Consider the following 24,015-nt stretch of genomic DNA (forward strand, 5'->3'; position numbering starts at 1 on the left):
AAAAAGAGAAAGAAAACCATAGTTAGATTGGATTGCTCGTTAATTTGGATAGCGCTACAATAGAACATTCCGGCAAACCATAAGAGGCAGTAATCATCGTTCATTATTATTTAGAAAAAAAAAATTGCGAAGCGCATTCAAGCTCTTCCAGATGAGTGGAGCCAGATAGCAAAGGGAACGTTCAAAAATTACGTCCAACATTTGGGGGAGGGGGGGGGGTCTAGAAAAGTGTGACAGTACGTGTATTGGGTATAGGAAAAGTGCGTGACAGAGGGGGGAGGGGGGGTCTAGAAATCCCGAAAAACGATGGACGTAATATTTGAATCTTCCCAAACACCGAGAGCTAAAAATACTCGGCAAAAATAATAAACAACCTCCGCGCGCTGGAGAATAATGCACACGCAACGTCTTGGCGAGTCCCGGCCGGGCCTGCTGGTACGACAACAGCTGCGAGCTCTTCAAGAGCCCCACAAAAGCCAAGTAGCATCGACCTACACCGGAACAAGAAAGAAGTAGCTTTCTTATTTATTACTAACAACAACAACATCAACAACGTCAGTCAGTGCTGAGACGAGCTTTTATCATCATCCCTCCGTCGAAAATGGGAGAAGAAAGTCGGGAGCATGTAGCCGACGACGCGGCGGTTCTACAGTTTTGCCGGCCGACCAACATGGAAAACGAAAGAAGAAAGGCGAAAATGAGTTATGGACATGAAGTGAGGTGTGCGTGTGTGTGTGCGCGCGGCTAACATATCTTGTAAGTGTGCCCTTTAGTGTAGAAATATGGTTGACCCGGCCCGATGGGCACGAACATAATGGAAAACCCTTTCGACTGAGCATAGAACATAAATCATGAGGTTGTGATGCTATTCCTTGAAGTTGTGATATTAAACGTGTTTTTAAGTTAGTTCCTTTTTTATTTAGGAAGAAGGAAAAGAGAAACCAATCCACATCAGCAAGAAAACAAATAAAGTGTAACTTGAAGCACAGAAAGCATGGACTGGAACGCTATGCGAGGAATTCGTGCAACTGTCAATGACGCATAGCACAAGACTGCGCCATATGGACGTAGAACTCGTAAATCAAGAAATATCTAACTCCACTCGCTCTGGTTGCTCTTATCCAATTTTGAAAATAAAAATGTTTCAACTGGCTTTCTTATCTGCATGAGTACTAGTACCTAGTAATATGTTCAGATTGTTCAAAATTATTCAATCCTTGATACCTTGATACCTCACATCGTAAACTTAAAATCAATCATAATAAACATCGGACAAATAACAACGAAAGCAAATACGGAAAAGCAAGAAAGAAGTCATTGCACTCCCAGATATCATTACGAAACGAAGCAAACTTTTGCAAAAACAAACCACTCAACGAGGCGCTAATGGAGGAACAAGAACCAGTGCTGATGCTCGCTGCAAAATCATTACTTCGATTCATACTTAGAACCCTGGTCAGAAGCGTTCCTATGTCTAGGCTACACTTATCTTTCAACTTCCATGTCGGACCAACAAACACGGCAAGCAAGCTTTTTTGCGGCTATTGGATGATGTTTCCCATTAGAAGTGAAATCTAACTCCGGCTGTTGACCGAGCTCGTGTGTGTATGCGCTCAGCGAGAAAGAGTAAAAACCTCTCTTCGGACCTCGCCAATTTTTCGGCTTTTTGGGCAAAAGTTGCATTTGTTAGTACAGTCATTGCACAATTATGGGTCACACACAATTATTAGTCACTTTTCACTTTAATAGATAAATACTAATTAATTGCAAGCTTTTATTAGCCATTGTCATTTTTCGTTTATAAGTTGATATGTTTTGTGTCACTATACGTATCGCACACGAGCTTATACGTCCAAACATACATATTTTCGATATTTTTTGTTCGGCACAAAATCATCTGTCAAAGTAACGCTTTGATTGTGAATATCGGAAAGTGCGTGCGCTGCTTTCGTAAGCTCTGTAAAAGCGAGCTTCAGTGATTTTCAAGTGCAAAGTGGTATCGTCACCAGAACAAAGGTATAATTAACGTTCTAAATGTAGAAATTCATGTGACTGCAGCTAATTAAAGCTTATTTCAGGCAAAATTTAGGTGACTCATTATTGTGCCAAGCAACACCGAAAATCACACAATTATGGGTCACTTTTTGTGCAGCATAATATTGACAGTTCTGTGTACATGGGCATTGCATACTTTTAGGCGTTTATCGGTGGTTGTGTTGAAGATTTTGTCCCAATTTTTAAAAATTGATTTCAAATCGTGAAAACACGCTTTGTTAAGAGGTTTGAGACCAGTTTTAGATTCTACTATAGTTGATCTACCGAGAATAAGTGATTATTCAGTGAAATAAATAGACAAAACATTATTGTTGAGCCGATTCCTCTTGAGTGACCCATAATAGGCAACAAATTGACCCATAATTGTTACACAGCCAATTTTGACCCATTATTGTGGTTTTCATTATTCACCAACATTTTAGTAATTTTCACCGTGTATAGTGAATTTTACAAGCAAATTTTTATATAAAACAATAAAAAGGAGTTTCAATGAAGAGAATATGAAATAAAAATAATGAAAGTGTTATTTTTGTATGTAAAACGATTCATATTATGAAATGATTGTTCCTTGAGTGACCCATAATTGTGCTATGAGTGTAACAACTCTCCACATGGAAGGTACGGACGAAAAAAGCAGAAGAGGTAAACTGCAGCTCTAAACGAAAAAGTAATTTTCGTTTTCCATATATTATGTTTTCGTTGGTTCAATTCGTCGGAAGAAAAATTGTAATGGAAACTTTTCCGAAATATGCCTGCTCTGCATTGCCGAGGCCGGCCGTTTTTCGGTAAATCCATCTCGAGTCCGCGGCCATATAGCGAGCCCTCTCTCTCGTCTTCCCATTGAATCACAAGGAAAACATACATATTAGGTTTACGTTTCGATGTTTGACTTTGCCCGGCAAGTTAAAATATTCGAACCAAAGCCGCTACCGGCAGCCGACAGGGAGCGGAACAACTTTTACGTAAGTTGGTTCGGCATTCTTGAACCGCACAAAGCGGATGCGATGAAAAGAACCAATCATTCAATACTTTGGATTGTGTAAGGATTTCTCGATGACGGGGGGTGAATGTGTGTCGGTGGCAACTTCTATAGGAACCAATAGGTACATAGTTGCAGAGGTTCTCAATGGAAAGATCGTCAGGGCTAAGATTTTGTTGAAAGTTGAGCTTGAGCTTTGAGCTTGATTGACCGCCCGTAGTTGCTACTCCAGTATCACCAGATCAGCTACACCCCTACAAGGAACCAATGAGATAGCTGCTTGGGACTAACAGACATCTTCAGTGTGAGTGGTCAAGATCTTCTATTTTAGGCGATAATAACGCCTGCTATGATAGATTTCCGGGATTGTGGGGAAGGAAGCGATTATTGCAATCTATTGCTAACTTTAGCCCGTTGAGTCCTCTGCGCCTGCACAAGCTCTTGCGGACGTCGGAGTATTGTTGGGAAACGGTCAATTTCGACATAGGGTTCACGCATTGGTGCGTGAATGCCAGACGAAAAGTGATAGATTGTGTGAAGATTACAGTGAAGATGATGCGACACAGTTCGCTTGGTTGCATAATTTGTAGGTGTTATATGATAGATTGACACTGTGCTGTGCAAGTTTGAAGGAAGCAAAACGGGGTTTTCTATCCGTTTTAGGTTCTAGCACACGCAGAAAAATAACACGTATTAGAACCAAATTCAAAGAGATTTGATTTCTAAGTCGCGGGGTTTATTGAACCAAAAAAATATTTCTTTGATTTCAATATCGGAGACTGCACATAGCCAATAATGAGCAAGATGGTTCAGTTTTACCCTGAGATTTTCAGGAGCAGATCTGGCCGTGAACGATAGCTCACTATCAGTGATGCATATGACAACAGTATCCGTGTTAGATTCTCGCATGCTTTTTTTAATTCGTTACCACTTTTAAACAAAAATATTTTGTTTTTGAATCCAAGTCGATGGATATTTGTTTCTAAAAAATATAGACTGAAATCACAAGCAATGGTATTATAGATTCAAAGTGAAGAAGTATTTGAAACTAAAATCAACGTCGTGAGGCTTGATTTTAGAAACAATGAACATGAAATGAATGCTTTGAAACTAATGCCAAATATATTAGATTCAAAGCAAAATGGTATTAAGCCGTGGTTCAATGATTTATTTTCTTTGATTAAAAGCACTTTATTTTTGAGTTCAATATATTTTTTCTGCGTGCAATGGGTATGAACATACGACTATACGTGAGATGAATGTGTTGAGAAGAGAGAAAATGTAGTAGAAAGATACAAAGTAGGATAAAAAGGACGAGCCAGGGATTGATCCCAGGATCTTCTGCATATAAATCGGAATCGATAGCAACTAGACCACCAAGCGCGTTACTGAGTTTTTGTGGGCAGTGTCGTGAATCCAAAAGGCTGCCAAACTGTCGCTGGTCGCAGCACCAGAGCGCCGCACGAACACGTCCGTTCGTTCCAAAATCCGTCGAAAGAAGAACGATTAAAACAAAACCGAACATGCGACTTGCTTCGTCCGTTTTCTGCTTTACCGGCGCATCTGTCATTCCACTGTTTTATTATGTCGACTATCAGTATTGGCAAATGCACTGAAATAATTATGCAACTTCGAATCGGATAACTTTTTCGTTAAATTTTCAAACTCAGTTTTATTGACTACGCTATATACACTACATTTTTCCCCTCCTCTACTCTTCCTGTAAAATTAAGTGCTAGAAAAATTACATGCACAGTTCATAATTCGTATATTATTTGTTTAATAATTTTCATATTTTTCAATCCATTCGTAATCTAATAAAAATTCAATTCACTCCAAATTTAATCAAAAATATAATTTAAAAAATTAAGAACCAATCGAAACTAAATTTCCAATCCATATTCTGTCTATAGAATCAAAATCCAGTCTAAATGCAATAAAGATCAATTCAATTCTAATTCAAGTTCAATTCTAATCCAAGTTTAACTCAATCCCATTAAAAATTTAATTCAACTTCAACCCCAATCCGATTCCAATCGAAATTTAAACCAATCCACCAAACCAAACAAATGTCAATTTAATCAAAGTCGAATCTGAATGCCAACCAATGCTATTCCATATTTATTCTAAGTTTAAACCATATACTATCTAAATATAATCTAGTTACAATGTAAATCGCATTTCAATCTTATCCAAATCTCATCAAAATTCATTCGAAATCCAAATCAAGTGCCCCTCCAACCTAAAATCAACTTAACCCGTCAAACATTAGAACGAATTCCACCTAATTTAAATGTGTTTCCTTTTAATTTCGACGTCGTTTATTTTTTTCTTCTTCATAGGAAATTGATGAAAATTCAATTGGGATCCAATCGAAAACCGGTCCAAATTGAAACTTCAACCCTTGCACTGCCTAGATCCAATCTAAATTTATTCAAATCCAAAATTCCAATTTCATCCAAATTCAAACAAAATCCAAACTGAATCTAATTTCATTCCAATCTTCATGTTATCCATATACAATCCAATCAAATTTTAAATCCAATTTATTCCAAATCAAATAAAAACCCAAACCAATTGCCATTAAAAAAATCCATTTTTTTTAATGCAAACGTTACTGTCCTGCACTTATCCACATTGAATCCAATTTCAACTGGACTTCAATAAAAATTTAATCCACATTCAACTCAAATCCAATCCATTTTAAATCTAAACACATTCCAATTCTAATCCCATAAAAATTGAATTCACTACCAATCCAATCTAAATTCAAACCAATTCCAGTACATATCCAATTTGATTGCAATTCATTGTCTATTCGAATATAAACCAAATTAAATCCAATGCAATAGAATCCACTCCAAATACAATCCAAATTCAATTCCCATCCATATTTAATTTAAACCTAATCAAAAACCAATCAACAACCGACCCAATTTTATTCTAGTGCAACTCTAATCCATGGTCAAAATCAAATATATTTTCAAACCAATTCACATTTACTTTAGATCCATTCAAAATCCAAACCAATTCCAATTTCTATTCACTTCAACTCTTATTTTTGTTCAACCCAATTCAAATCAAAATTCAATCCAAGCCCAATCCATTGTAAAATCCAAATGCTTCCAAATCCAATCGCTGTCCAATCTAAATCCAATCCATATAACCTCATTTCAGTACAAATCCATTACAAATCTTCTCCATATTTCATCTAAATTAATTCCAATTCAAACCAAGCCTAAATTCAATTGATATCACTAGTTTACAGCATTTTTGAACTCGGTAAGCTGATGATCATTTTTAGTGTAGAATCATGCCCTGAGTTCAAAAACGCGAAAGAAAAAAGTTACAGTAGAGCGGAAATTTTTTCGACTTTCCATACAAGGTTGATGATTTGAAATCGATTTTTGTTCTATTTTTAAGCAAAGTCGCTCATTTCAAACATCTCATTCTCCGTCATCATTGCTCCGATTGAGCTGAAATTTTTACTGTAACTCGCCCACATACGATATGTCAAATAAACGCCGAGGAAGAATTTTTAAATTGTTTTTTTCTTATTCAAAAAAATACATTTCTTCAAGATTTTTTGGGAATTCTGCTAAAATTTAAGGAGATCATCCCTAAAACTCGTCAATATCTTGAATTTTATCAATTTGATGCAAAACCTGTATTCAGATGATCGAATGGTATTGTATTCAGCTTTTAATTTATGGAAAAAGATTTAAAATTGGTTGAACAAAACGCAGTATATTTGAATTTAAGTAAATTGCATATTTTGAAAAGTTGTAAAGCTCGATATTGAGCTAAAACTTAAAAACTGTTCTACTTAAAATTTTTCGAAGGTCAGTTTCGAAATCAGCGCTATATTGTGCTTCAAAAATTTTGGTCGTTGACAGAAGTTCACGACTTTCGTTTTATTTTGTAAACTTGTGTATCCATCAAAAACTTATTCTAATTTCAGTTTTAAAATTCCCTCTTAATCATCGGTTAAAATAACTTAATTTTTCTGTTTCCATACTCTCTCTCTCTCATCCGAAAACAAAAAGAATCCTTCGCTCGACGTCCTTTCGCACCTGCGAATTGATGTTTTTTTTTTATCGCACGGCGTCCTCTCGCACCGGCGAAAACATTTTTTCTAGGTGTCCTCTCGCACCTACCTAACAGTCATCTTCCACGGCGTCCTCTCGCACCGGCGAACAACTTTTTTTTTCTAGGCGTCCTCCCGCACCTGCGTACAATCTATTCAGCACGGCGTCCTCTCGCACCGGCAAATACAATCTTTATTTTAGTTTGCTTTGATGTCTCGCACCGACAAAAACACCATTTCAACCCGCACGCCACTGGCAGAAACACAAATTTTTCATCACTTTCCTTATTATTCGCAGTTTAGGTTCTTCACAATTCCGAGATTTTCACAAAACTTACAACATGTGGGAGCACTACGGCTACCGGTTGCGCCATTGTCGTGAATCCAAAAGGCTGCCAAACTGTCGCTGGTCGCAGCACCAGAGCGCCGCACGAACACGTCCGTTCGTTCCAAAATCCGTCGAAAGAAGAACGATTAAAACAAAACCGAACATGCGACTTGCTTCGTCCGTTTTCTGCTTTACCGGCGCATCTGTCATTCCACTGTTTTATTATGTCGACTATCAGTATTGGCAAATGCACTGAAATAATTATGCAACTTCGAATCGGATAACTTTTTCGTTAAATTTTCAAACTCAGTTTTATTGACTACGCTATATACACTACAGGCAGTTGGTTGATAAAATACCCCAGTGAGTCATTGGTTTGGTGTTGAGGACTGCTTGCTATTTCCCAAGCAGGAGAATATAGCTGAAGAATACCAAACTCAGATATGGAAAACCAAATACCTGCAACCTGAATGAAGTATAAAGAAGCCTTGCATAAGAGGTAAAATACCTAAAATAATAACTAGTGTGTATTATGTGCATAACGCGTGAATAATGACATCAGTTATGGCAATACCTAAATAAAAATAGGTAATTCTTCTGTCGCCCGAACTCTCCTGGAATTCCATCTTTGATATCTACGGCCGTTACAGTAACCGTGTTACTAAACTATATGGACCTGGGAATCTTACAAACAATTACTGCATCAGGGGTTTCCTCCCCCCCCCCCCCCCCCCCCCGGGATTCTTTCAGAGATGGCTCCGCGATTTTTACAGGGATTCTTCCGGGCTCCATTTAGGGATTTCTTCCAGGATTTATTCAGGAATTGCAGAGATTCTTTTCTGAAATGCTGAAGGGATTTCCTCTTTGGATTCCTCCCTAGAATTCTTTCAGTTATTGTACACAAAATTCCTCTGCACGCTCAGAAAATCGTTCTGATAAACGTGAACAAACAAACGCAAATATGAGAACAAGCAAATATACACCGTGAACTGGAACTAGTTCCAGCTTTCAATATGGGCGTTCTAGAAAACGTGAAATCTAGTTCACGGTGTACATTTCTTATTGTTGTTATCGTTGCTATGCATAGTTCCCGTTGCCGTGATTGGGAGTGCACGTATATCGGAACGGATTTTTTTGCGTGTAAAGATTCTTCACGGGATTCCTCCAGTCTGGTTCTTCCTTCTGGGATTTATTCAGGAATTCCAGAGATTCTTTTCTGAAATGCTTAAGGGATTTCCTCTTTGGATTCCTCCCTAGAATTCCTTCAGTTATTGTACACAGAATTCCTCTGAAGATTCTTCACGGGATTCCTCCAGTCTGGTTCTTCCTTCTGAGATTTATTCAGGAATTCCACCCGGGATTCCTTCAGTGAATCATCCCGGGATTCTCCTAGGATTTTCTAGTGCTATTCTTCCAGAAATTTCTCCCAGGCTACTCTAGACATTCCTAATAGGAATCCTCTCAGTATTTTTTCAAGGATTGAAAGTTTGATGGGCTATGTATCAGAAATGGGGAATTATGTTAAGAGAGGACAGGGGAGTATTCAAACTATCTAAGAAGCGCTACGTTATTAATGGATCGTTTCTTGCGAAATAGAAACGCTTTAGCCACGACACTACTTTTTATTTTGACCTAATCAGATTTTTCAGGAATGATATATAAAAAAAACTGTAACAATATTTCAAAACACAATTTTAATCAGTTTTAACCCTCGAGTGATCGCGCTGTTGTATTTTGTACAACACGTTGAAAAAATCTCACTTTTTGTACTCAGCATTAGCGTGGTGCTGAGGGTGGTGGCCAACCGCACAAGTTACGGAACGTCAAAAGTGTTTCTATCTCCATAAAACCAAGAACATACTTGAAACAGTTGCGAACTGCTTTAAACCAGCCGTTTTGTTCTTAACTGCCTATCATATTTCAAGTGGATTCCCTTCGGTTCTCCAAGTTCCAATCCATTGAACCCAACCGAGTTCAGTCGACTCAGCTGAACAATCCCATCGATGGCGAACACACAAAACTATCATCAAGAATGCATACATTTCCTAACCGAAGACCGGGCGCGCCGGAGAGCTCACACTCAGCGGCAGTTTTTTTTTTGTTTTGCGCCGCGCTAGAGTGGGCACAATGGCTCAATCCATCCATCAGTAATGTATGTTGTATGCAGTGCACAGTACAGTAAGGGATGGCGATGCGGTTAAAGGCGATTGGACAATCGATCAATCGATTCCGACTTGGAAAGTTTTCTCCGTTGGTTCCATCCAGCTAGCTTACAAAAACAGAAGAAGAAATTACCATTGCAGCAGTAGGCAAAAGGAGCGCTCAAGTGATCGGTTTCGTAATCGAAATTGTTTTACATTGCAATATGAAGCGGCACAACTGCGAGCGGAGTTGTGACAACTCGGGTCGAGCTGACGTAATGCAATTCGAATTACTGCGACGGCAAAATCATGATGCGTTATTCCAGCTTTCTGAACTTAAAATAGCAGAAAAAATTCCAAATCCAAAAAAGAAAAAAAAACAAACATTCTCATTTACACCACACATAAAACAAAAATATTGTTAAGTGAAAACAAAAAAACAAAACTAACACTCAAATTACTAAGGAAAAAAAATGCAACGAGAAACTCATTTCAATCTACTATAATGTTATAGCAAACAGAAGACCAAGAAAACATAATGAAGTATAAATATAGATAATAATTATACAATGGAAGGGTTTTTAGTTTTTAATAGAAAATTGAACGAAAGTGAATGTAATTATAAACAATCTGCAATGGAGAAGAAGATAATTTCCCATTAAGTTCAAAAGTACCTCATGTTCATATGTAGAAAAGTGAAACTAAGAGGTCAAAACCGCAAAAAACAACAACCGAATTAGAGTTCGCTTTCGTTTACGGGTGCAAAAGGAAAAAAATCAAGTCACAACAAAGCCTATACGGCGAGTCCGCGTCGTATCAATAAATCTCGTCGAGTTGGTTTGTGGTAGGTATGTATGCCTCGGTTCGGCGCGTTCATCAGCCAGCCGTAGGTATAGCTCTACAACAGTAGCGCCTACATATAATAATAATACGCCGTGAGCTGAAAATTACCCCGCCGCCCCGAAGTCCGTAGCTGGCGCCTCTCAAGCAAAATTATGAAGATTGGAGGTAGTGACGTCAATGGAATACGAGCAGTAGGCGCACATATACTAATGAATGTGTCATTTTATATCGACGCTGAATATTAAGACGGTTCCAGTCCGTTTGGTTGGCTGGTTTAGATTGCGAACTAAAAGGCAGAATATGATCGATTGTAGAAATGAGACAAACGCAACAACAGTCTTTCAACCTTGTTTTTGTTCTCCAGATATAATAACCTTAGGCTATCATTCGGCTGATACAATGAACGAAACATTTTCTAAAAGGTTAGAGATCTTCGCAAACTAACACGAATAATCACCAGGACTTTTGAACATTTCAGACCATTTGGATATCTAGAGGTAATGCTTATTTTTTTATACAATGTTTAGATTGCTGAACATTGAAACGACAGCACGAAGAACGTGTGATTTATTAAGTGCAGGACATCATGGATCGGAACGGTATGCATAAGTTTTACGCAGCGCGCGCAGGTGCGCGGCACAAGCCTGTAACAGTGCCCGTCAAGTATGTACAATGGAAAATTGTCGACGAGCAAAACAATAGTAACAGTCACATGGGAGGATTACTTCAAAAATTTGAAAACAAGATAAAAAATAGCTGGATGATGACCTTCAAACAGTTGAACCGCTTACATTGGATGAGGTAAAACAAGATTTTAATAAGCTGAGAGTAAACAAAATCAGCTTTGGCAGATAATGTCAGAACATGGTTTTCCATCTTAACTGATTACGTTGATGCATGCAACAAATTACATGTTACGTTTTTAGAAAGAAAATACGTTATATAATGATGACAATAATGTACTTATATTCACAGATATTCCAAGACAACGATGAGCGAGCATCAGAAAATGTTGCACTAAGCGATGTCCATTGTCAACTTATCGCCACAGCTTATGTATATCGGACTATCTTCTTTGTATTCCTTCGTGAACCATGCGACCCTCGTCGTGGTAACTGAAACAGAACCAACAAAAGGTAAGAAAATCTGCTGACTGGTTCATTTATCACTTCGGCATCCACACACTGGTTTTCTAGTATAAGCCGGAAAGAGGTTTTTATTTTAGATTTGTGACTCCGGGTTACATCTGGGAACTTATGGAAACTGAAATTCAGATCGAAACGATCCATCTTCCGGAACGTTTTTTGATGGCTTAACAAAGAATGATATGTTCCTTTGCTTCCGGAAAGAATTCCTTCATTAGTTGCTCCAGAGATTTTTTCTAGGTATTTCTTCACGGATTCCTTTAGAAGTTTCTGTTGGGACATCTTCAAGAAATATCAAGAAATTTCTCTATAAATCTATGGAACGCTTCCAGAACTACTGTAAGGTTTCCACCAAAGGGGCCTTTCTGAGATTCCTCCAAAAATGTTTGTGAGATTCCTGTGGGGGATTTTGTACACGGTTGTCTCTTAGTATTTGATGAGAAAAACGAGTTCTAACCACTAGAATTTTTCAAAAGTTTGCTCTGAGATATCTTCAAGAGTTCCTCCTGGGATTAACCAAGATGTTCTCCATTAATTTCCTTCAGAAATTCCTACGGGAAAGGAGCTCATTTTTGGTTTTAACCAAGAAATCCTTCTGAAATTCCTCCTAAAATGCCTCCGAAACTCCTTCTAGAATTCTTCCAATATCCCTCCGGAATTTGGTTCTCTACCCGAGCAGAGGAAAAAAGCTCAATAATTGCATATTTTGATATGGAGAACAAAAAGTGATATTTGTTTGTTTGAGATAAGAGGTAAAAGTACTTAAAATAATACAGTACTTTTTCGATTATATCACGAATGAAAAAAATAATCGCGTGATATACTGGAGCGTGATAAAATTGAAACAATTTTTTTGCGAGTGTTTTTTTTACTCAAAATACACTTAAATACAGAAAAGCAAATAAAAATCGCACGAAACATCAAACCACGCAATGGAAATTGAAAATTTCAGGCAGCATTTTGAAAAAAAAATTAGCCAACCGTTAATAAAGATCAAGAAGACATCCTAGACTGTATTTATGCTGCATTGTAGCGCAGTGTGAAGATATCCCCTCAACGCCTCAAGTCACTAGTGAAGACAAAATGAAGCCACATGAAAAACATGAAGTCTGGAATGACACTCAACAGTTTTCTCGAGTGAGCATGCAATGAGTAGCATTTTCACTCTTGAGTATTATTCAAGTTATGACATCCATGCTATCGGTATTTGCATGGTAGCCATTGGCCCACACTTATATGAAAAACAAAAATTTCGAAAAATGCCAAGTCTTACCTCCTAAATCAGTTGTTTTGGACTCCCAGAAGCTACGCTTAAAATTTGAGCAGAATCGATTGAGCCTAAGGGGGCGCTCAAAACGCTTGAAGTTTGTATGGGAAAACTTGGCCAAATGTATGCAGAAATTTTAAGTTTTCGAATTTTGTCGCTAGGTGGCGCTGTAAGCGTTCAATGATTAAACCTTTTGGTATAATTGTAGGTGACTCTATTTCAAACAACTTTGTCGAAGACCGCGAAGTGATCCGACGGCTGTGAAAAAAGTTATACCCTAGACAAAGTGAGGCAGAGTATTGAGATTTCATTATTGATATTCCTTTACATGCATTGGAAAAACAACAATAAAGTATATCCTCACTTTACCTAGGGTATAACTTTTTCCACAGACGTTAGATCACTTTGCGGTCTTCGACAAAGTTGTTTGGCATATAGTCACCTTCAATAATGCCAAAGGGTTTGATTATTGAACGCTTACAGCGCCACCTAGCGGCGGAATACGAAAACTTAAAATTTCTTCATACATTTGGCCAAGTTTTTCCATACAAACTTCAAGTGTTTTGAGCGCCCCCTTAGGCTTAATTGATTTTGCTCAAATTTTGAACGTAGCTTCTGGGAGTCCAAAACAACTGATTCAGGAGGTAAGACTTGACATTTTTTTGAAATTTTTGTTTTTCATATAAGTGTGGGCCATCTTATTGATCATTGATCATTTCTTTTCGTTTGTTAGGTAAATATTTGAGATGCAGTAGAATGCGATTCTAGATAATCGAGTTCAGTACCCGATCTGTAATTCCTTATCACCTTTGTCACTGAAACCATTTAGGGTAGAATCATCAGTTTTGGGTATAATCCAGATTGAAACCTTTCATATTGGCATATTGATAGTTTTAATTAATTAATTTGTATTTTTTTTTTTTTGAATAGATTGACCGAAACAGCTGCGCGAACCTAATGTGCAAAAGTAGCATACTTATGACAATTCATATGTCCTATTTAATGTGGAATATGTTCTTGAAAATATTTCTATCAATTATCATAGCGTGATTAAATCGAAAAAAATACCGTGCTAGAATCGAGAGTGATATAATGGAGCGTGATTAAATAGAACCGTGACAAAATCGAAAAACCACTGTATCTCAATTTTACTTCTGGACCATCACCATCATAGCACATTTAGCACTTGGTAAGATCTAACCAATAGCAGTGAGCTATTTGATTGATCTTCAAATATCATATTTTGCTATTGGTTAGATGGTTCAATAACAAATTTTTGCTATTATTTTCAGTACTTTTACCTCTTATCTCAAACAAACCAATATCACATTTTGATCGTCGGTACTTGAACTCTGCCCGGGTAGATACTTTTCTAGACGTCCAAGCTGGGGTTCCCCCAAAAGTTCTTCCTGGGAAACTTCCGAAAGTTTTTTTTTTCAGTGATATTTCTTAGAGTTTTTTCTGCCATTCTTGCTGGAAATCCTTCTGGGACTCGTTCCAAATTTTGCCGGGAATTGTTTGTGGGATTGATGCAAAAGTTCTTTTTGGTATTTCTTCAGGAACTACGAGGTTGGATACCTCCAAAAACTTTTGCAGGAATTGTTTGAAGAATTTCTTCAGGATTTCTTTTTGAGTTTCCTCCAAACATTCCTACACGGAATCCTAAGGAGTTCTTTCTGAAAAATCTAATGGATTTCTTTCTAGGAATGCTCCATGAGCACTTCCTGGGAATCCTCAAGGATTGCCACTCAGAAATCCTCCATAAGTACCTTAAGTTTTTTTTTTTCCTAAAAATAAAAAAAATCCTTCTGGAAGACCTCATGATTTTCCTTATGAAAAATTTTCAGCAGTTATTTCTTGGAATTCTCAAGAAGTTCTTTCTGAAAATCCTCCAGGAGTTCCTTGTAGGAATTTGGGAATCTAGGAATTCTAGGAGTCCATTAGGAGTTCCTGTAGAAATCCCTCGTTCGAATTCCTGAACTAAACTTCTGTGGGAATCCTTAAATGAGCCTCGGATGAATTTTCTGAAAAAAAAAACATCCCAAAAATATAGAGGAATCTGGAGAAATCCACGGAAGACATTCAAACTGGAATCTCCAGAAGAAACTTTGAGGAATCCCCAGTAGAAGCTTATAAAGCAATCAAAATTGACATTCCTGAAGTAATCAACAAATGGAATCTGTAGAGGAAGTCTCCGGATACAATTTCTATAGGATTTTGCAGGAGTTCCTGAAAGAATTCCTAGTTCGAGTTTCTGGAGAAATCTCTACAGAAAAATCCTGAAGGAGTCAAAAATGGCACTTTTGAGTTATCCCACTTTCGAGTAAATAAGGTTTAAAGTTTTTCACCCAATTTTCATTCCATACAAAATGTACACCGTGTCCAATAAGTTCTCATACAAAATACAAATTCAGATAAAATAATTATATTTCACATTTGTGATAAGTATTTTCAAAATAAATGCATGTATTGAAGGGCCATTTAACACTGATTAAATGAAGCATACGTTTTCAGATAATGCTATTTTCCATTTGTTTTTATATGCCTTGCAGTAAACTTCCGTTTTCTGAAATTCGTTTACTTCGACACGCAAGAATAATGTTCGAATTTTTTTTTTATGCGTGAGCTCAAATTTTTGGGGAAGGCATTGAATCTGGTTACGAATCGAATAAGCGGTGTGGAGCAAAAACAATGTTTTGAACCACGCTACTGTATATGATCAGTGTTAGGTGCTTACTTTGAAAAACATATTTTTGTTTCTATTTTTTTTATTCGTGAATTTTAACTTAAGCTAATTCTTCACACACGACATAATTACAATGTAGGGTATGTGTGCCATCAGTAATCCCACGCTCCCATATTCATCCTGTTCGAAAACAAGCGATTACGGCACCGATTGATTGCGTTCTTTTTATTTTCATTGGTGCTCACTTCTAACAAAAAATATAAAAATAAGAAATAAGACAAACAGCGCTTCAATCTTTTGTTTTTCGTAGGATAAAAATGGGAGCCAAAATGAATCCATTTTTAATTTTGTATGAGAACTTATTGGACACGGTGTATGTAGTTTCAAAATCGATTCAAATTTCTCCGAATTATTGTTTTTTTTTTTCAAATCATCGTAAAAACAATCTTTGAAAAAAAAACCTTAAAGCTATCTTATCTCATACTAACGTAACCATTATTTGAATGCATCCTCGAAAATAAAAACTTTTCAAATCAATCCTTTTTCTTGCTAGACTAACGGCCAGGCCAACTGCGCTGCATGTGCCACACAGAAGATTTCAAAGGATAAAACGGGTTTAACATAGTCGTCACTCGTCACCTCGAAATCGGTGGAAAAGATGGAGACGTGGACTAAAGCGCTCCCAAGTATCAAACAATAAATTCCATAGCATGAAAAAAAAAAACATATAGTAAAACAACTTAAAATAATAAGAATATATTATTGTCAATCACATCCTATTTCCATTTGATTTAGTCCTCGTATTTTATTCGAACACCACATGAAATAAATTTGCGCCACGCCTTTCTACGTGACATTATGACATTTGATGGCACAAATGTCCCAAATGGAGGATAACGTGCCTCTGGAGCCGGCCTTCTGACATTATGATACATAAGATGGTAAAAAATATAATTTGACCGTAGGTATGCATTAAAAAGTCGGTCAAATTCTTTGCAATCCAAAGTGCAAAGTACTATTGACCAGATAGCATTTAAATTGAGATAGTTATACAGGGGATGGCCAAAATGTTTGGAATAGGCAACTTTTTTTCTCCCACAAAAAAATTCAACGTGCTGTAACTTTTCATAGAGTGCATCGAAAAATCCCAATTTTTGTCTGTTTATCAACCTGTTATATGTGCATCATTGGTACAAATTTGGGCTCGATTGAATATATAAGAAGTTATAACCGTTCGGGTAAAACACTATTTTTTAGACAACTCATTTTTGAGCTGTCATATCTCGGAAACCAGTGAACCGAATTGAATGAATTTTTTAACGTTTATCAACATTATATTGATACTTAATACAACGTTATAAAATGTAATATTTTCTCACGGCGAATTAAGTTATACCGGGTTGAAATTTTCACCCATATAGCGGAAGATAAGTCAAATTTACAATACCACACAAAAATTACTAAATGTGTTCTTCCTTTAATCTGAATAGGCTCTAATATATCTGATTAAAGATAACTTGAGAACAAAAGTGGAAAATTTTTGGATATCGACACTAAAATTTATTGACATTGACGTAAAAAAATTACATTTTTTCGAGAAAAATCCAAAAAGTGTCAATCTATGATAACTTTTTTCAACGTTCAAAAAGTATCTATGTTTTAATAGTTTGTGGATTTGTATATTGTTAGTGTACGTTCAAAATTTCATTCATTTCGTTTCACTTGTTTCCGAGATATGACAGCTCAAAAATGAATTGCCTAAAAAAATGTGTTTTACCCGAACGGTTCTAACTTTGCGAAAGATTAATCAATCGTGCCCAAATTTGTACAAATGATGCACATATAATAGGTTGACAAATAGTCAAAATTTGAGATTTTTTGATGCACTGTATGAAAAGTTACAGCATGTTGAATTTTTTTGTGAGAGAAAAAAAAGTTGCCTATCCCAAACATTTTGGCCATCCCCTGTAGATAGCAGCTTTAGATTCTTATATTAGAATAACGATCAAAATAATTTAGTTAATATTTTTGTCCACCACATCAAAAAACGACGACAACAATTTGTTTACGATTTTACAATGGAAAAGTTTTTTTTTCAATAGCTGAGCAAGTTTTGTTCCATTTTAAATGCCACAGAGATTTTGTGGGGTGTGAATTGAAGGTGAAGGCGCAGGGAAAATTTATCGGTGTTGAAGAACAATTCGGCAAGCTGCTGCTTTGGTGTGGTTGCCTTCGTCATACGCAAAACGAGAAAAAATGTGAAGTCGTATGCGGGGTGAATATAACGCAATTTTTTTAATTCTTGATAGTCTACTCTACATCTTTTTCTTCCATCTAATGAGTCATTGGTGAAGTGAAAATATGTTTAATAAGGTAAAAACACTAGACTTCGCTCCCTTAAATTCTGCTTTAATCCTTTCCACTTCATATATAAAAAATGAAAGTTGTATGGAGAGGGCGCAGACTAGAGCAGTGGCGAAGGATAGTGCTTTTATTCTATCGGCTATTTTCCAACTGATATGACGGGAATTGGCGCATATGACGAAGTAAATTTGTACCCCATTTAAACAAGATTATTTGGCAATCTGGTGTTTTATCATTCTTACTTAATCGTTTATTTAAGGCTCATGCGCCAACAGGCATAACGGAGCCGAATCCAGTTAAAACTATTTACAATTTCATGTTTTTGTCTTATAAACTATGTTAGTTTTGGGAAACCGAAAAACTCGCGGTTTGGTCGAGGTTAGGGGGAACAAAAATATTTGAGGAAAGGATAGGGTGATGGGGCATTTCATTGACACGTGGCAGCTTGGTGTGGCGTATTGCTGCTGGTCAAACGTAGAGTGGACATACAACCTGTAACGATACATACAGACGATTTTCGAAGGGACACGAGGTGGACAAGTGGAGCAACAAGACTGGGATATCAAATAAAGACACGAGGTGGACAAGTGGAACAACAAGACGGGGATATCAGACGAAGACTTCAGCTTGCTTCAAGAAGTCGTACACAAGCTTCATATACTCAAGATCAAGTTTACCCAACACATCTCTAATGTCTTCCTTTTCTGGTTTCCCTCGGGCCCTGAGGGATGCACATAAATCGGATCTGGCAATACCGTATTCGGGACATTCCCACACAACATGGTTGATATCTTGATAGCCTGCACCACAGCTACAACGATTGCTATCTGTGAGCCCTATTCGATAGAAATGCGAGCCCAGAGAGTAGTGATTGGACATAAGTCGACACATTATCTTGATAAAATCTCGACCCATATCCAACCCCTTGAACCACGCCGTCTTCGATACCTGTGGGAGAATTGAGTGTAACCACCAGCCCAACTCTCCTGCATCCCATTTTTGTTGCCAACTAACCAAGGCATGCTGACGAGCAATCGAAAAAAATTCATTGAAAGCGATATGACGGTCATAAATATCGCCTTCCATAGCGCCCACTTTGGCGAGTGAGTCCGCTTTCTCATTGCCCGGGATCGAGCAATGTGAAGGGACCCAAACCAAAGTGATGTTATATGCTTGATGCGATAAAGCACTCAGAATTGATCGAATTTCGCTCAGGAAATACGGGGAGTGCTTCACCGGCCTCATTGAGCGAATAGCCTCAATTGAGCTGAGACTATCCGTAAAAATGAAATATTGATCAGAGGGAAGAGAGGCAATTCGCTCTAATGCGTAGTGTATAGCCGCCAATTCTGCGATGTATACTGAGCAAGGACTTTGAAGTTTATGGCGGCGCTATGAAGCTCATTAAATACACCAAATCCAGTGGAATCATTTGTTTTTGACCCGTCAGTGAAAAACCTTCTGTCGTAACTGACTTGGCCAAACTTGTTTGCAAAAATTTTTGGGATGTGCTCCGATCGGAGCGGATCTGGAATTCCACGGATTTCTTGCAACATGGACAGATCAAAAACTATAGTGGAATTGGAGAAGTCTGGGAAGCAATCACGGTTGAGAACATTCGAAGAAGGATGAACCTCCAGAGTCATGTACGAGTAGTACACTGTCATAAACTTTGTTTGATGAATTCGTTCGATCAGCTTCTCAAAGTATTCAATTACCAATGGATTCAGCACCTCACAGCGGATGAGGAACCTTAACGACAGTTCCACGAAACGATCTGATAAAGGGAGTACTGCTGCTAGTACCTCCAAACTCATTGTGTGCGTCGAGTTCATGCAGCCTAACGCGATCCGAAGACAGCGATACTGGATACGCTCTAGCTTCAGTATGTGTGTTTTCGCGGCGGACTGAAAGCAAAAGCTACCGTATTCGAGAACCGACAGTATCGTTGTACGATAAAGCTTTATCAGATCTTCTGGGTGGGCTCCCCACCATGTTCTGGTGTTTTATCATTGCACTAGCTTGATCAATAGCTTTTGGAGCGTATTTTGTAAACGCTATCAAGAATTTTACTTTTCATTGCAAAATATACAAAACAACTGGAAAACACGTTTGGAATACAAATTTCTTCAGGATTCCAAGATTTTGCTCAAATCCCAACATTATTACTAGAAGTCAAGCAGAATATACCAGTGTTTGATTTATGAGATATTAAATCTAATCTTCATTTGTAATCAGCAAATTTGCTCAGAAGCATAAAAGGCCTTTGAGGGCGGCGTCTTCGTTAGGAGCTTCTAGATGTTCTAGATTCCAGAACCACATTATATCATACAACAATAAGGTAGGAATAAAAATCGGTCTGGCGAAAGATGATACTGAGAGGATCCAATACAAGTGAGTCCATTCAGTTTCAAATCTCACTTTTTGTGCTCAGCATTAGCGGGGTGGTCAATCGCGCGGCTGACGGAAGGTTAAGACATATAAGTTGTATTCATATAACCTGTTAAAAATCCCAGAAAAAAAGTGAATATTTGATTGTTTTTCGTTATATCTTCTAACCTTCCGACATCAATTTCTGACAACTGTAAAAGGTATACGAATCGAGACATCGACATCATTTCTCATTTCAGATCAATAAGAAACTATCTGTGTGGTCAACGTTTCGGAAAAGATAACCAGATTCAAATCTACCGTTACAACTCGATAGGCTATTAGTTTCATCGCAGATCATAAACGGCTATCGATGTGCGATCATCTAAAAATGGAACCAACATTATCATTGTGATGAAGCGCCGATACCATCCCATCCCAGCATACTACAGCATCGGTCGAGCAAATTGAACTCATATCCACCGGATTATAATGTGCACTCCCGCGGCGACTAGAAGATATATGTATGCCCCATCATCGAACGAAACGTGTGTGGCTCGTTGAAAGTTTATTCCCCTCGTGTTGGGGCTGGCTGGTGGTAATCGCACTCAATGGCTGGCAATTCAAGCTATTCCGAAGGAGTCCATCAGCGACGACGACGACCACGGGTATGCGACGAGGTAGCAGCTGCTCCGTAGTTGTTTAGTTCAGTGCGATTTTCGCAGCATCGAGCGACCGGCTTTCTACGGTTCCACCGCCACCGCTTGCGTCGTCGTCGGCTATAGCTGATTTGCTCGCCTTTTTCTTTATGTATGCGGCGATAGCGAAAATGCGAAAGACCACATAAGAGGAAAATCATTCGACAGTGATTCATTGGAATATTCGCACATAACTGCCTTTGGAAACAGCAACTATCAAAAGGGACTGTTCATAAACCACGTAGACCAAAGTTTGGCCACCTCAGAACCCCCCCCCCCCTCCCCCCTCGTAGACTTTTGTCCATACAAAAATTTTGAAATTTGTATGGAGCGTAGACAAATTTGTATGGAGCGTAGACTTTGGCCAGAACCCCCCTCCCCCCAAAAAGTCTACGTGGTTTATGAACGGCCCCAAAGTCATTTTGAGGGATAAAATTGTCGCGCCACTGAGGAAAACTTGGCGTTATACAGGTGTTCGAAAAAGTGCTGCTCCACCTTTCAATCGCCAACTGTCTAATGTCCATTCTTCCAGTCCATTTTGCAAGTAAATATTGTGGATGGCTTTAAATGAAGACGAATCACGTCTTTCTTCCTGGAGTTACGATACGACTGGGGAGAGACTGCTAGTTTATGGTCCCAAAGATGTATTAATAGTGACGATAAAATCAATCTGCCGAAGATCATAATATGTTCACTTTCGTTTGGTTTGGTTGAGCTCCTCTTACTGGCTAACACAAGCTTTGTACGCAGATGACACTGAGTCACTGTACCCGAGAGTACACCACGCAAAAATGAGGATGAGAGCCAGCCGGCACAGAATTTGATCGCACTCATTCCAACATGAATGCGAATGAATGTCTGATCTGGGCGCGCGACCGGTCCTCGGGGTACCCCGAGGCAGAGCGACGAGGAGAAGATAAATAAATTTTCATTATTTTCCACAAATGTCACTACATTTATTCATTTTCCTCTCCCTTCGTCGACTCCGCGTCAAATGAAGGCGATGGTGTCGCTCAAGCCGAGTCGTGACTCCTAAACATTAGAAAGCTGATCGACACTACGAGAGGAAACCATCACCGATGGATGTCGGCCGGCTCTCTCTCGGACGAAGGAGATGCCAATACGTACCGGTCGGTGTTGGCGCGGTCTGATGTGGCGCCCGGGCAGGCAGGCCCTGAACTTTCCCCAAAGGGACGAGCGAGATCGTTGTTGACAAAGTGCTACAAACTTGATGAGGTAGCCGGCCCGACCGGGAACTGGATGCGGCGGCACTTGTTCATCATTTTTTACCGCCTTTTACTGCTTCTGCAGCAGACTTCCTTTGTTCATCATGCAAAAATATTTTTAATCAGATATAAAACGGGATGGTCGTTGTGAAACAATACAAATTTCTATTAAGTCTCTGCAGGTTTGGAAGCATCAAAGTTTCTTTAGCCAGCTGCGCAACTATAGTTGAATAAGCAGCATTTTAGTAGATTTTAAGAAGCCCTTAAGCTTAATAATACAGGGTGTTAGGTCCCTGAGTGCAAACTTTTTAAAGGGTGATAGAGGACCATAAATGGTGAAAAAAATTATTCTACGCATAAGGTCAAATCTCAACCGTTACGTAGTTATTGAACTTCCCATGTTTTTTACTCTCATTGCCTTAACTGGCTATAACTTGAAAATGGTCAAACCTATCGCATTTTTTTTACCCTTATCCGAAAGATTATTGAATTTTCTATCAAATGGCATCTTTGAATCAATTGGTTTAGTTGAATAACTAAGTTTTATAGAGCAAAATTGCTCAAAATAGTGTGTTTTAATTTGTTTTTGTCAATTAACTTTAAAACTGCGTAATAAATTAAAATTCTTTCTTTGGCAAAGTTGTGGCCCCTGTTCCACTCTACAATTTGTTCTTTGACACCAAACTTCTAGCTCTTATCGTTTTCTTGCAATTTTGATTTAAATGTGCGGCACAGTGCGCAAAAAAGTGCTTACCTTGACAGTTGCAAATTTATGACTTGAAATGCGATGTTTAAATCGAAAATGCAAGAAAACGATGAGAGATAGACGTTTGATGACAAAGAACGAATTGTAGAGTGGAACAGGGGCCACAACTCAGCCAAAGAAATTTTTTTAATTTATTACGCATGTTTCAAAGATAATTGACAAAAGCAAATTAAAACGCACTATTTTGAGCAATTTTGCTCTAAAAAACTTAGTTATTTAACTAAACCAATTGATTCAAAGATGCCATTTGATAGAAAGTTCAATAAACTTTCGGATAAGGGTGAAAAAAATGCGATAAGTTTGACCATTTTCAAGTTATAGCCAGTTAAGGCAACGAGAGTCAAAAACATGGGAAATTCAATAACTACGTAACGGTTGAGATTTGACCATATGCGTAGAACAATTTTTTTCACCATTTATGGTCCTCTATCACCCTTTAAAAAGTTTGCACTCAGGAACCTAACACCCTGTATAATTTAACACTTTCAAAGTACAGAGACAAAATACAACAAAAAATCACTAAAAACGGCCCATATAGCTGAAGCGGAAAACGTGCGGGAATTCAGCAAGACCATGCAGAGGGTGATTGATTCGTTTCCCAGTCAGTGCATGAGCTATTCGAAATGGAAATTTCTTTGAAGTTCTTGAAGTATCTTTGTAACTGCCACATGATACATATGTGCAAAGCTGTAATTCTCTGCAGCATCCTCTCAGGATTCTCTTAAGAATCCTCTCAGGATTCTAGTAGGAATCTTCTTATGATTCTCTGTAGAATCCACTCGGGGTTCTGGATCCTCTCGGGATTCTCTGAAAAATCCTCTTCGGATCCTCTGCGCATCCTCTCAGGATTCTATTTAGAATCATCTAAGGATTCTCTGCAGAATCCTCTCAGGATTCTCTGCAGAATCCTCTCAGGATTCTCTGCAGAATCCTCTCAGGATTCTCTGCAGAATCCTCTCAGGATTTTTTTGCAGAATCCTCTCAGGATTCTTTGCAGAATCCTTTCAGGATTCTTTGCAGAATCCTCTCAGGATTCTTTGCAGAATTCTTTGCAGAATCC

At 38.2% G+C, this 24,015-nt stretch overlaps 1 protein-coding gene and 1 long non-coding RNA gene across 4 annotated transcripts in view; one reads left to right on the plus strand and one right to left on the minus strand.

Moving 5' to 3' along the window:
* The window catches only part of LOC109428701 (homeodomain-interacting protein kinase 2), a 281,932-nt gene that overhangs the window by 128,993 nt on the left and 128,924 nt on the right, over nucleotides 1-24,015 (minus strand). The window lies entirely within an intron of this gene.
* LOC134287155 (uncharacterized) lies at nucleotides 18,137-18,759 on the plus strand. The gene is made up of 2 exons (XR_009997078.1): nucleotides 18,137-18,427; nucleotides 18,475-18,759. It is a non-coding gene; the product is annotated as an uncharacterized LOC134287155 (long non-coding RNA).

Source organism: Aedes albopictus, chromosome 2 (genome assembly GCF_035046485.1).
Source record: "Aedes albopictus strain Foshan chromosome 2, AalbF5, whole genome shotgun sequence".
Taxonomy (NCBI): Eukaryota; Metazoa; Arthropoda; class Insecta; order Diptera; family Culicidae; genus Aedes; species Aedes albopictus.